Below are 14700 nucleotides of genomic sequence, written 5' to 3'. Positions count from 1 at the left end.
GCAAACATGAGTTTTGCATTCAAAGTGGTTTTATATTAATAAAGTCGTATAAACCTATAACTATATAATGGCAAACTTATGACAAGGTCAGATTGGCGTATTCAAAGAAATATTAATATGCAAAATAAGATTGTAGTAGCACTCATGCGTCCGTATAAATTCACGGTTACATTTGCGACGTGCAATCGTTAATTTACTTTACAGTGTCTTTGCGGATTCAGAAAAACATTAATCTACATCATAGGGATTCAATAGCACACATATGTAACTGTAAATTCACCATTACGTTGATCAAGTGTAATCGTCAATTTACTTTACAGTAGTGTCCTAATTGTCCACCCATAATGCATCTCAAAGTCCTAGCTATGATTACAAAGAAATAACGTTGCGATGACAAACAAATTATGAAAGATGTCGGTTACTTAAAGGTGTTTACTAACACCAAGTCTCATATTTATTTAGATTATAGGTCATGCGGAATATGTCTCGAGGCGTACGAGGTAGCAAGGTCTAAATCGAGTGTAAAGAGGGTTAGTCAAAGTCATGATCTCTTTGATGGCTTCAAACAATGTCTTCGGAAGTCACTTCTTAAGTCATAGATCGCAAGCGGTGGAGAAGACAGAATAACTTAACTCATTGTACTTGACTAATTTATAAGGTTAAAAAGACGCCTATTGCTAACAACGACGGGTTTCTTACTGACATTGGGAAAATCACAAAATGATGAATAATGACAGGAAACATGAAACCCTAACAGGTTTTACTTTTAGGTTTAAGTTTTCTACAGGAAAGAGCCTTTGCTCTGATACCATAACTGTAACACCCCAACCCGGAACAGGCTAACGTGTTACTATTACAGATATCAAATCAACGCCACAATCCAAAATACAACAAAAATTAATGCAACCTACGTCATATTATTAAACAAAATGAATTAACTTTTAGAAGCTTGAACTTCATTTTTATCTCTCATCACTAAATTCCCCGAATCCCGGATTACCTGAAAACAAACTAAGAAAAACAAAACAAGAAAACACGGCTGAGCCAAAAATTGCCCAGTAACGGAAAGAACAATAGTATAGGTAAGGACAGACGTAAGAGAATAAATATACGAACTTCAATTCAAACTCGAAACCAACCCTTTTTACCGAAACATATACTTAACAAAATTCGGATGTATGATCCGACACTTGGCCAGAACATGGTCAAACGCATGCGGAAATATATCAGAACTATAACAAAAACACCCAGAGCCAGAAACATATAACTTGTAACATATAATGTGTGACGTGTAACATATAACGTGTAACATTTAACTGAACTATAAATAAATGCGAAACATAATCCGATACATGATCGGGACGTAATCTGAATATACTCAAATTTAATCAAATGCATATACACATATCAAAACGGACCAGAAATATAGCGAAACAAAATATAATTACTAAAATACACGACGATGATGTTAAAATAAATAGGTCGTGTAATACGGAAGTACCCAGAGCCTAAACAGAGGGATACACAGCTAGCTAGTCCATGCACCAAGGAGACGGTGTGGGTGGCGTGCACACATTGTTCCATCTCAAACAGAAGTCAGGAGTCAGGAGTCAGGAGTCGGAGCTAAGATCGATCTATACGCCTCTAAGTGGCCAAGGTACTACATGAGTACTTTCAGAGACGCCGTGAACTTTTGATTACGCACTGTCACGATAAGTGCCATGTCAGGAGTCAGGAGTCAGGAGTCGGAGCTAAGATCGATCTATACGCCTCTAAGTGGCCAAGGTACTACATGAGTACTTTCAGAGACGCCGTGAACTTTGATTACGCACTGTCACGATAAGTGCCATGTCGTTGACGCCCCAACGACAAGTCAGAATTGCTCGGGTAACAGAGTACTAAAACTAAAAACATATAACTAAAATATATTATATAAAATAACTGAACTCAAAATATAACCGACACGTAACGAAAATCCGTACTACAAAGTAATGGAATAGATTCAATACTATTAGTAACCAAAAACAGAAACCGTAATGAAGTAACGGAATATAATTTATACTATAAGTGATAGAAACCAGAAACCGTACCTTATTCAATGAGCAAAAACACACTAAATATTAACACCCCTTATCTCTTGCGTGAACCTACAGTATCATTGTATTAATATTAAATCAATTATCCTTAGAGTTCGTTTCGTTTATGTAGTCATGCACTATTTATTTAGTTATTCAATTGGTGATGTTCATTGTATTGTATATAGATATTTTAATAATATATCTTTCATCAGTTTACTAAGTTACAAAGTTTAGCTATGAGACTGATAGCTTTAAAACTCCATTTATGCATTCATACTACAAGCTTTTTAACATTTATTGGTATTTATAAAACTGCATATATAAATATATGAACTCCATATAGATTACTATATTTATTTAATATTTAGTTACCATTTGAATATGGAAGCTTCTGTAGAAACGAATATATATAGAACAATAACTTCAACTAACTAAAACTTCCTTTTTTTAATTGTTCTATTTCATTCCAAAAACAAAACGCCCGCATCACGGTTCGTGTTTAACCCAACAAATATACAATTTATTAATGTTGTTTCATTAATCAGTTGTTCAAATTGGTGGAAACAAAACATGGAGTATGACTCAATATGGGTTACCTTCGATGGAGGTAGAAGCGTGGACGCGGCGTTGGTTCGTTCCGGTGGCAATGACTACGGCACTCGTGATTCCGGTGTAGGTGGCGTAACTTGAAAGAGCAGGTTCGCGGTTCGGTGATTCCTTGCAGCCACTGGCGCGTCCAAGGCTGTGGCGGTTGTCTCCGAAAGCGATCGTTAGCGGTCGATGTGGTTTCTGTCAGAAAGTTTCCGGCAGAAGTGACGCTTTTCCTGACGATTTGTAGGGCGGCGGTGGTGTGTATGGCAGAGAGATAGAATAAGATTTTTGGGTTTGATAAATGGATTATATATTATATATAACGAATCGTACTCAATAAGTTAATTCAAAATTTAAATTTATTTTGTGATAATGAGGTTTTAGATATTGTTATTGATTGAGAAATTAAAATTCTTGTCATTCTTATAAATCCGTTTATTTCAATCTTATTTCTTGTTTTAATTTATTTATTTAATTAGATTATCATATCAGTTTATTTATTTATTTTTTTAGCCATGCAACTATTATTATTATTATTATTATTATATAGTTTAAACAACATTTATATTAAAGTTATGGTTATTCGTTTGTTATCTAATACAAAAGTTTGGGTTATTATAATTATACTCCCCTAAAAAAAATTTCGTCCTCGAAATTGTAAGACGGTGACACATACTTTCGGATATCACGGAAACGAAACAAACTTAAAACTTTCATAATTTCAGACATGACAATTGCAAAGTCTTGGAAACAAATATTAGGACATATAAAACAGAATTCATATGAAATCAAAACCATCCAAACTGAAATAGCTGACTCGTTGCCATGATGATATTGAACGAAACTATGGGTAACCTAAAACTTGTATCGGATAATACTAGTTCTTATAAACGGAAATCAAAAATTTCATTTGAACACAGAATTACATATAACATAGTGGATAACTAATAACTAAAATAAATAAATTTTGATGAGCTAAAGCCTATGACTAAATTGTGTAACTAATAACCAAAACGAAAGACAGATAACTGAAACATGTGACTTATAAGTGGAAATAAAAAGTGATAACTATTATATTATTATTATTATTATTATTATTATTATTATTATTATTCAGGTTATATATTATATAATTATTATATGATAAGTTATAACATTCATATCTAAAGTGTTGATTATTCATCATTAACGTTCTCAGTTCAAAGTGACCATAACAATCATGCTTATTATTATTATTATTTTGATTCGAATTTTTCGTATGTTACAATTTCCCCTCTTAAAATAAATTTCGTCCTCGAAATTTGATAAATACAAGTAACAATTTTTATTTTATTTTATTTTTATTTCAATGTATGAAACATTACTTTAGGCTTCAATAGAAGAACAAATAACTAACAACTGATATGGAATAACGAATATCTAGAGACAGATAACTTGTAGAAGTCTTGTATTATTAAGTGAAAACTTGAGATTTAAGTAGAAATTAGTAAGAAAATTTAGTTGACCACATGTATTCAAAGCTGATAACTAATAGGTAAACTATTAACTGATTACACAAAAATTATTGAAGCGGATACTAATATATATAGCAGGAAACTAATGACTAAAGTGTATGTTAACATACATTTCTTAAATCATATACAAATAAATATATGAAAATATAAGAGGCACATAACATTTGTAAAAAGAAATAAATGGAAACTTATGACGAGGTCGTGTCGGAGTATTTGAGAGATATTACTATGCACACAGGGATTTTAGTAGCAAACATTCGTACCTGTATATTCACGATTACGTTCGCGACCATAATCGTCAATTTATCTTACGACCGTGTCCTAACTGTCCTTTCGTATGCATGTTAAAGACTTAACTAAGCTTAGAAGAAAAGACCCTTGTGTTAACAAACAAATTAAAAAAAAAAAAAGTGACAAAATCTTAAAGTACTAAAACCGAACGTCACGAGAACCTACAATACTTCAAAGTGGGGGATTCACGGTGGCGGTACATAGCGGCTTAATGCGGAAACACAGAGAGCGGAGGCGAGCGGTGGTGCGTGACTACCAGCGGTGTCGGCGACTTCTCTGGCGGGTTGCAAGGGCTGCGGTGACTAGTTTCGGCACCAGCGAATCGCGCGGCCTTCCTTCCAACGACCAACAGCGCTGGCTCAATATATATAAATATATAGCCGAACCGAACGTATCAAAGATCGAGCGAGAGCGGTGAGAGAATACGGATGCGTGATGGCGGCTAAAAAGCGGAACGCGACGTCAAACGGTGAGCAATAGTGACAGTATGCAGCGACCGTAGTGGCGTGGCAAGCGGCTGCAGCGGAAGAAGATGGTGGCGGGAATATGCAGTGGTGGTGGAGGTTATGGTATGGGTCTTTGAATGGGGAAAGTGGGTGGCATGAATGAGCAGAGTGATTTAGGGTTTTCCCAATCGTACACTAAAAGTTAACTTAAAATTTAAATTTATTTGATGATAACAATTGAGAATTCGAATATCGATCAAGAATTTAAAATATTTGTCACTCTAATAAATCCATTTGTTTTATTATCCTTTCCTGTTTTAATTTATTTAAATACATATATTTATATTTTGAAAATCCCTTCAAAAAAAATATATATATACACCAACAATCTACTTAATATCTATTCAATTAGATTATCATATCAATTTATTATTTATTATTTTATATTAAATATAATTTATATGTAAATCATGATTTTTCGTTTATTAACGGTTCATCGGTTTATCAATTTTCTAACAATCGACATTTATTATTTTATTGTTTCGAATTTTAGTATATTACAATATTGGAACGGGGTCGCAAACATGAGTTTTGCATTCAAAGTGGTTTTATATTAATAAAGTCGTATAAACCTATAACTATATAATGGCAAACTTATGACAAGGTCAGATTGGCGTATTCAAAGAAATATTAATATGCAAAATAAGATTGTAGTAGCACTCATGCGTCCGTATAAATTCACGGTTACATTTGCGACGTGCAATCGTTAATTTACTTTACAGTGTCTTTGCGGATTCAGAAAAACATTAATCTACATCATAGGGATTCAATAGCACACATATGTAACTGTAAATTCACCATTACGTTGATCAAGTGTAATCGTCAATTTACTTTACAGTAGTGTCCTAATTGTCCACCCATAATGCATCTCAAAGTCCTAGCTATGATTACAAAGAAATAACGTTGCGATGACAAACAAATTATGAAAGATGTCGGTTACTTAAAGGTGTTTACTAACACCAAGTCTCATATTTATTTAGATTATAGGTCATGCGGAATATGTCTCGAGGCGTACGAGGTAGCAAGGTCTAAATCGAGTGTAAAGAGGGTTAGTCAAAGTCATGATCTCTTTGATGGCTTCAAACAATGTCTTCGGAAGTCACTTCTTAAGTCATAGAGCGCAAGCGGTGGAGAAGACAGAATAACTTAACTCATTGTACTTGACTAATTTATAAGGTTAAAAAGACGCCTATTGCTAACAACGACGGGTTTCTTACTGACATTGGGAAAATCACAAAATGATGAATAATGACAGGAAACATGAAACCCTAACCCAACGTCTACCCATTTCCTCACAGGTTTTACTTTTAGGTTTAAGTTTTCTACAGGAAAGAGCCTTTGCTCTGATACCATAACTGTAACACCCCAACCCGGAACAGGCTAACGTGTTACTATTACAGATATCAAATCAACGCCACAATCCAAAATACAACAAAAATTAATGCAACCTACGTCATATTATTAAACAAAATGAATTAACTTTTAGAAGCTTGAACTTCATTTTTATCTCTCATCACTAAATTCCCCGAATCCCGGATTACCTGAAAACAAACTAAGAAAAACAAAACAAGAAAACACGGCTGAGCCAAAAATTGCCCAGTAACGGAAAGAACAATAGTATAGGTAAGGACAGACGTAAGAGAATAAATATACGAACTTCAATTCAAACTCGAAACCAACCCTTTTTACCGAAACATATACTTAACAAAATTCGGATGTATGATCCGACACTTGGCCAGAACATGGTCAAACGCATGCGGAAATATATCAGAACTATAACAAAAACACCCAGAGCCAGAAACATATAACTTGTAACATATAATGTGTGACGTGTAACATATAACGTGTAACATTTAACTGAACTATAAATAAATGCGAAACATAATCCGATACATGATCGGGACGTAATCTGAATATACTCAAATTTAATCAAATGCATATACACATATCAAAACGGACCAGAAATATAGCGAAACAAAATATAATTACTAAAATACACGACGATGATGTTAAAATAAATAGGTCGTGTAATACGGAAGTACCCAGAGCCTAAACAGAGGGATACACAGCTAGCTAGTCCATGCACCAAGGAGACGGTGTGGGTGGCGTGCACACATTGTTCCATCTCAAACAGAAGTCAGGAGTCAGGAGTCAGGAGTCGGAGCTAAGATCGATCTATACGCCTCTAAGTGGCCAAGGTACTACATGAGTACTTTCAGAGACGCCGTGAACTTTGATTACGCACTGTCACGATAAGTGCCATGTCGTTGACGCCCCAACGACAAGTCAGAATTGCTCGGGTAACAGAGTACTAAAACTAAAAACATATAACTAAAATATATTATATAAAATAACTGAACTCAAAATATAACCGACACGTAACGAAAATCCGTACTACAAAGTAATGGAATAGATTCAATACTATTAGTAACCAAAAACAGAAACCGTAATGAAGTAACGGAATATAATTTATACTATAAGTGATAGAAACCAGAAACCGTACCTTATTCAATGAGCAAAAACACACTAAATATTAACACCCCTTATCTCTTGCGTGAACCTACAGTATCATTGTATTAATATTAAATCAATTATCCTTAGAGTTCGTTTCGTTTATGTAGTCATGCACTATTTATTTAGTTATTCAATTGGTGATGTTCATTGTATTGTATATAGATATTTTAATAATATATCTTTCATCAGTTTACTAAGTTACAAAGTTTAGCTATGAGACTGATAGCTTTAAAACTCCATTTATGCATTCATACTACAAGCTTTTTAACATTTATTGGTATTTATAAAACTGCATATATAAATATATGAACTCCATATAGATTACTATATTTATTTAATATTTAGTTACCATTTGAATATGGAAGCTTCTGTAGAAACGAATATATATAGAACAATAACTTCAACTAACTAAAACTTCCTTTTTTTAATTGTTCTATTTCATTCCAAAAACAAAACGCCCGCATCACGGTTCGTGTTTAACCCAACAAATATACAATTTATTAATGTTGTTTCATTAATCAGTTGTTCAAATTGGTGGAAACAAAACATGGAGTATGACTCAATATGGGTTACCTTCGATGGAGGTAGAAGCGTGGACGCGGCGTTGGTTCGTTCCGGTGGCAATGACTACGGCACTCGTGATTCCGGTGTAGGTGGCGTAACTTGAAAGAGCAGGTTCGCGGTTCGGTGATTCCTTGCAGCCACTGGCGCGTCCAAGGCTGTGGCGGTTGTCTCCGAAAGCGATCGTTAGCGGTCGATGTGGTTTCTGTCAGAAAGTTTCCGGCAGAAGTGACGCTTTTCCTGACGATTTGTAGGGCGGCGGTGGTGTGTATGGCAGAGAGATAGAATAAGATTTTTGGGTTTGATAAATGGATTATATATTATATATAACGAATCGTACTCAATAAGTTAATTCAAAATTTAAATTTATTTTGTGATAATGAGGTTTTAGATATTGTTATTGATTGAGAAATTAAAATTCTTGTCATTCTTATAAATCCGTTTATTTCAATCTTATTTCTTGTTTTAATTTATTTATTTAATTAGATTATCATATCAGTTTATTTATTTATTTTTTTAGCCATGCAACTATTATTATTATTATTATTATTATATAGTTTAAACAACATTTATATTAAAGTTATGGTTATTCGTTTGTTATCTAATACAAAAGTTTGGGTTATTATACCTTACCACCCGGATGAGCTCTTGATGGATTAGTTATGTGTTTCTTTTTTCTTAAAATAGAGAAGAAGAAAAACAATAATTAAAAAAAAAAAAACTAACACCTTTTTTGAACATCTACTCATTCCAAAGAAGCTGAGTGTGTGAGTTGAGTAAATAGTATGACCTATGCCCATAAGTTCTTATACCTGAGTACTAAATGTGAATTATTTTTACATACCACAAAGATGATTATACAAATTATAAATTTCTTTATTGTTCTTGAACCGTCTTATAAGTGTGAATTGTTTGGTGTAGTGGCAAACTATTATGTAACTGATTACATTAATTTTATGGAAGTGTCACCATGGGACTTCACTTGATGAGAAACGTGACCATTTACATACTTTGATACCACCTTGCTAGAAGCCACTTAGAATTGATTTAATGACAAAATTATGACGGTGGCTGTATTGTAAATGACGAAGTTAAATATACTGAAGTGAAAAAGAAAAAAAAAAGAAAAAGAAGTCAGTCTTGTCATCTTTTCATTTTAAATGTAGTTTCATTAATTTTTTTTATATATTTAGTTCACTATTAAATAAACATATATAATCAATCAAAATTTGTATTTACTTTTATTTATTTGTGTTCATGCAGTTTCACTATAGATTATAGTGTCTCGTCTAACACTCTAACTTCCTCATAGTACGTTTATGAGACAGAGCTAAATGTAAAACAAAGGCAAATAAAAACATAGGAAAAACTAAGTACTTGTTACAAAATCTAAGTTTGGTGTACACACCCTCTAACTTTTGTTTTTAGTCCCTTAGATCATATCATATTATATTTTTAACTTTCTTATGATATTATATAACTATTTACACATATATCCCAAAAACCGATTACCAATCTGTTTTTATCCCAATTATAAATAAATAATAACAATAATAGTATTAACAATAATAAAATTAAATAAAGGTATTTAAGATATAATTTTTTTCATTGTAAAATAAAGTTTAGAGAAAGATGCCTTCTCATATTTTTGTTGAGTTAAAACTTGAGCGTGTTAAAAACTTATAAGACTATGCGTTATGGGCGCGGAAGGGAGGGGGAGACGGGCACGGTGGGGGGAAAACACCGCCGAGAGGCACGGTGAGGTGGGGCGCGAAGGGGGGGGGGGTGAGGGGGTCCCACCACCAACGGTCATAAAGCCGTTTAAAAAAAATAATTTAAAACTAATATTTCTATATAAATTCAAATCCTTTTCTCAATTTTACTCAAACAACTTTCATATTCACACCAAATTTAACCATCTTCACAACATTCATCTTCACACCAAATCATGAACCCGAACCCGAACCCGGGCTCAAGCTCAACACCGAACCCAAACCCGAACCCGAATCAAAACCCGTGGGATCCGAGTTGTATGTGGTGGGCTAGTTTGCTCGCAAATAACGTCGACCTTAGCAACCCGTTCTATGCAAACCAACAACGACCGACGATTCCTCCACCCATGCCACTGTTTACCCCCGATATGTTCTTTCGGGCGCCAATGTCGTATACGTCCTCGCAAGTACCACAAACCCAGATACCCGAAACGCAAGTACCCGAAACGCAAGCACCCGAAACGCAAGTCCCGCGTCCAAAAAGAAGTCATAAAAAAAAGAACCCGGGTGACGTTCGAACAACCGAAAAGGGCGACGACAAATGTGGGAAGCGGACGAGGTAATGGCGTTAGCCTTAGTGTGGATCGACTCTTCCGAAGACTCGATTCAAGGTATATTATAAAAATATTTATATGTTTTCCATGTTATATTTTTTTGTTTACTAATATTAAGCTTTTATATGTATCGAAGGTGATGGCAAACCCTCGCCGGAGTTTTGGGTACAAATACGTACCAAGTTCTTTGCTTTAATGGGTCGAGGAGTGTATCGCGGGAATGATTCCGTCTACAACAAATGGAAGTCGTTACGCACAATAATAACCGACTTCACAACCTTTCACACCCGCGTGCAGAACAACAGAAAAAGCGGCATGAGGGATGCCGATGTGTTGGAGGCCTGCTTAAAACAATACAGAGCCTTTTATAATAAAGATTTTAGCATGTTGGATGTTTGGAGACAATGCATAAGCTCGCCAAAGTGGCATACGGTCCCGACATCATCACCACCGCGACCGTCCAAACGGTCAAAGACAAGGTCTACTTCGGCCGATCAATCGCCGTCGCAGCCCATGTCCGATGGTCGTTATCAAATTAATCTAAGCGAGTTGGATCCGGAATTAATTTTTGACGAACCGAATGAGTTGCCACGGCCGTTAGGAAGAGATAAAGCCAAGGCGGCGGCTAGAGGTGGAGGATCTTCGTCCAGAAGCACATCCTCTAAGAGTTCCGACACGAGCTCGCATCTAGAAAACTTGGAGCGGAGGCTAGCCGAGATTGCCAACATTAAAAAACAAAGACAAGATGGCCTCATGAAGGTGCACGAAGAAAGAAAGGCGATGCTTGCGGAATACAAAGCGATCCACAAGGAGCGAATGAAACAAAAGGAACTCGAGCTCATCACAAAAGATCTATCGCATCTAGATCTTGTGTCGCGTGCGGTGATGGAAAAAAGAAGAGCAAAGATACTGGCCAAATATGCAAACGAGAACGACGACGAGCATTAGTTATATTTTTATTTGTAGGATTTTTATTTTATTTGTATTGGTTTTTTTATTTATATGTTTTTTATTTTTATTTGTATTGGTTTTTTTAATTTATAAAAACAATAAAATAAAAAAGGTTGGGCTTCGAAGCCCCTCACCATAGAGAGGCATTATGCCCCGGGGCTTCGATGCCTCCAATGCCTACGTAGCGCTGACGTGATACTGTAAAGAGGCTTCGAAGCCCTCCACTATAGCACGCAGCCTAAGTATCCAAAAGTTGACTTTGTGTTGACAAAATGATTAGATGAACCTATCCTACTAAAATTCACTAATCACCAATCACGAACTGCCACGGTGGAACACAAGATTTCATAAATATTTTACTTTATCGTATCACATTACCTGCCGCCTACAACGTCATAATTTGACAAAGGTTGTTAAATGTTTAAATTTGCGGAAAATTCTCTATTTTATTTTGAAAATGGATTTCAGTTTTATCCCTCAAATTTAATAATTTTAAAAATGGTCATCTTTAACTAATCTTTGATCATGTGTTAGGAAATCTAACGCGTCGGAAATCTAATGCGTCTTTGATGACGTGTTAATACGTCGTCAAAGACGCGTTAGATTTCCTAACACATGGTTAAAGATGAGTTAAGCCTTCAAACACGTAGTCAAAGATATGTTAGCACCAAACGCATAGTCAAAGATATGTTAGCTTTTTGTTAGTTTTTTTAATATTATATTTTTATAACTAGTTTTACTTATATTTGTTTTTCTTTTATAACTTTAATGTATAAAAGTTTTATATTATTTCGAATATACCGACTAGACATGCTTACTTTTACCTACTGACCGACATAAACTTACTCAAACTCGAGCCGTGCCAAATCAATATCGAAATGTTCAATAAAATTTGACCCTTCTCGGTTTTAAATAAAATTTATGTCGGTCCGTAGATAAAAGTAACATTTCTCGTCGGTATATTCGAAATAATACAAAATTTTATATATTAAAAGTTATAAAAGAAAAAAAAATATAAGTAAAACTAGTTATAAAAGTATAATATTAAAAAAAAACTAGCAAAAAGCTAACATATCTTTGACTATGCGTTTGATGCTAAGATGTCTTTGACTACGTGTTTGGAGGCCTAACTCATCTTTAACCATGTGTTAGGAAATCTAACGCGTCTTTGACGACATGTTATGCCAACATGCCGTCAAAGAGGTGTTAGATTTTCTAACACATGATCAAGGATGAGTTAGAGAGGGCCATTTTTGAAATTATTAAATTTTGGAGACAAAACTAGAATCTATTTCCAAAATAGGGCTATTTTGGGAATTTTCTCTTAAATTTGGCTAATGTTTTAGGATTGCAAGTTATAGATTGTTATTGTTGAAGCTTTCAATTCAGTTGATTCTTTAATTTCACTACATAAGGGGGGTTGTGAATGGCTAAGGTGGGCCGTGGGCTGGTACTCTCACATGCCCTAGATAGGGGTGTACAAAATCGGTTTTAACTTCAAACCGAACCGGTTTGGTTAAAACACCGGTTCGGTTTAGAAACTGTTTTAGAAGCAAGAGATGTCGATCTAGTTCAGTTCGGTTCGTTTTAGAACCGATTTTTCTCAAACTGGTCCGGTTTTAAAACCGGTTTGGTTGTTCAAAAGAGGAATTGGTGTCAAAACCGACAATTTAGGTCGATTCATGACAAGCAAACCGGTTTGGGTCGGTTTGTCATGAACCGGTCTCAAACTGGTTATTTGTACACCTCTAGTCCCATATATGAAAGGATACCCTGCTTTGGTCATGACAATTAACAAGAAAGGCGAATTTGAAAAAAAAAAAAATCATAAGCTATGAAAGTCCCAAAATTGAAGATTATGCTAGAATTTAGTTGGATGTTTGTTGTTTATGTATCCGTCTTCTGAATAGTTGTGTAGTTTATATTATAAGTACTTGTGAAACACAACAAAAAATAATATAGAAATTGTCTTCCTTCAAATATAAAAATTATGAACTTTTTGTTTATTGGAGTAATAATATTAAAATATTTATTAAGTAGGATGAAACTAGTATATTTATCCCCCGCGTTGCGGCGGGTGTTAGAACTGTAACCGAAGCTTGCCATTATCTTACGTTGTTTAATATGACAAGAAGAATTATCGTAATGGTGTTGCACATTCAAATTATAGAAGCAAAAAGAAAATTGCCAACAATAAAAAAGCCAAAAAACCAACTAAACTCCGTTTAAACAAATTCAATCGGGCCTCAAAAAAGCAAAAATCGACATTCATATAACAAAAAACTAGACAGCAAAGAAAGTTTAACGTAATCAACATACCGGCGATCGGCGAGGAACTCAAAGCATCATAACTGAAGAAACACTAACCGGACCCCGGGCAGATTACTGGTAACCTGGGGGTTAGAGAGATGTTTCCCACGAGGGGTTAGACCCTTGGAAGATGGTTCTTCTGATAACCTGCAAAACAGACACCGTGAGCTCGTCACTGAGAAGGGGGGGGGGGGGTTCCTCCTTGTGACCACCCTCCGGCGTGAGAATCAGACTAGATTGCTCTTTAAATATAAAAGTATATTAAGAGATTGCTAGAGCAGATATCAGGTATAATATGATGATAATGTGATAAGATATGATGATAATGTGATATGATATGATGATAATGTGACATGATATGATAAGATGAGATGGTCATACCATTTGTGGTATTTATAGCCGAAGGTAGGTTTCCAAGGAGGTATGGCCGGCTGCAACAGTGTTCCTGTTCCACCAACAGTAGCCTACGCACGTGCCCTGCTGGTAGTTGGTGGGTAGGTAGCGGCTGATAGCGACCAGGCCTGCTGTATACTATTCCTTTTCCACCAACTGCCGGCTACGCACGTGGTATGACAGGAGTTGGTGAGTAGGCAGCGGCTAATAGTGACATACAGTGTAGGAGCATGCTGCTCGCCATACTGTTGTCCATAAGCTGTCGTTTCTTTAGTCAGATCTTTTTCCCATACCTCGTCAGGTACAGTACAGAAGATCTTCCCGTATCGTACGGACTGGCTTATTTGGGCGGGAGTATTCCCCCTCCCGCCCTTGTGCGGGATTGTTCCCAGCTTTGCTCATTCCTTCAGGTGACACTGAATGATCGAGAGCTAAGTGCCTTGTGCGTGTAGCCTTGCTGCGCGGGTGGCCTTCCCTAATGGCTTGTATCCGAGGCTGCGGGGACAGGCGGAGTCCTTCACCATTGGGAGGCATTTCCTGCGGGAACAGCTTGCGTACTGCGCGTAAGGACGTCACGTCTCTGAGCATGGTTGGTCCTGCGGATCCAGTTGGTTTCTGCGCAGACGTCCCTGTTCAAGGTGAGTCTTGCGGGTCCAACTGGGCTC

This window comes from Bidens hawaiensis, unplaced genomic scaffold, assembly GCF_021521415.1.
Source record: "Bidens hawaiensis isolate Kalapana, Puna unplaced genomic scaffold, B.hawaiensis_p1.1 tig00013006_1, whole genome shotgun sequence".
Classification (NCBI taxonomy): Eukaryota; Viridiplantae; Streptophyta; class Magnoliopsida; order Asterales; family Asteraceae; genus Bidens; species Bidens hawaiensis.
Note: the sequence above shows the minus strand (reverse complement) of the source record.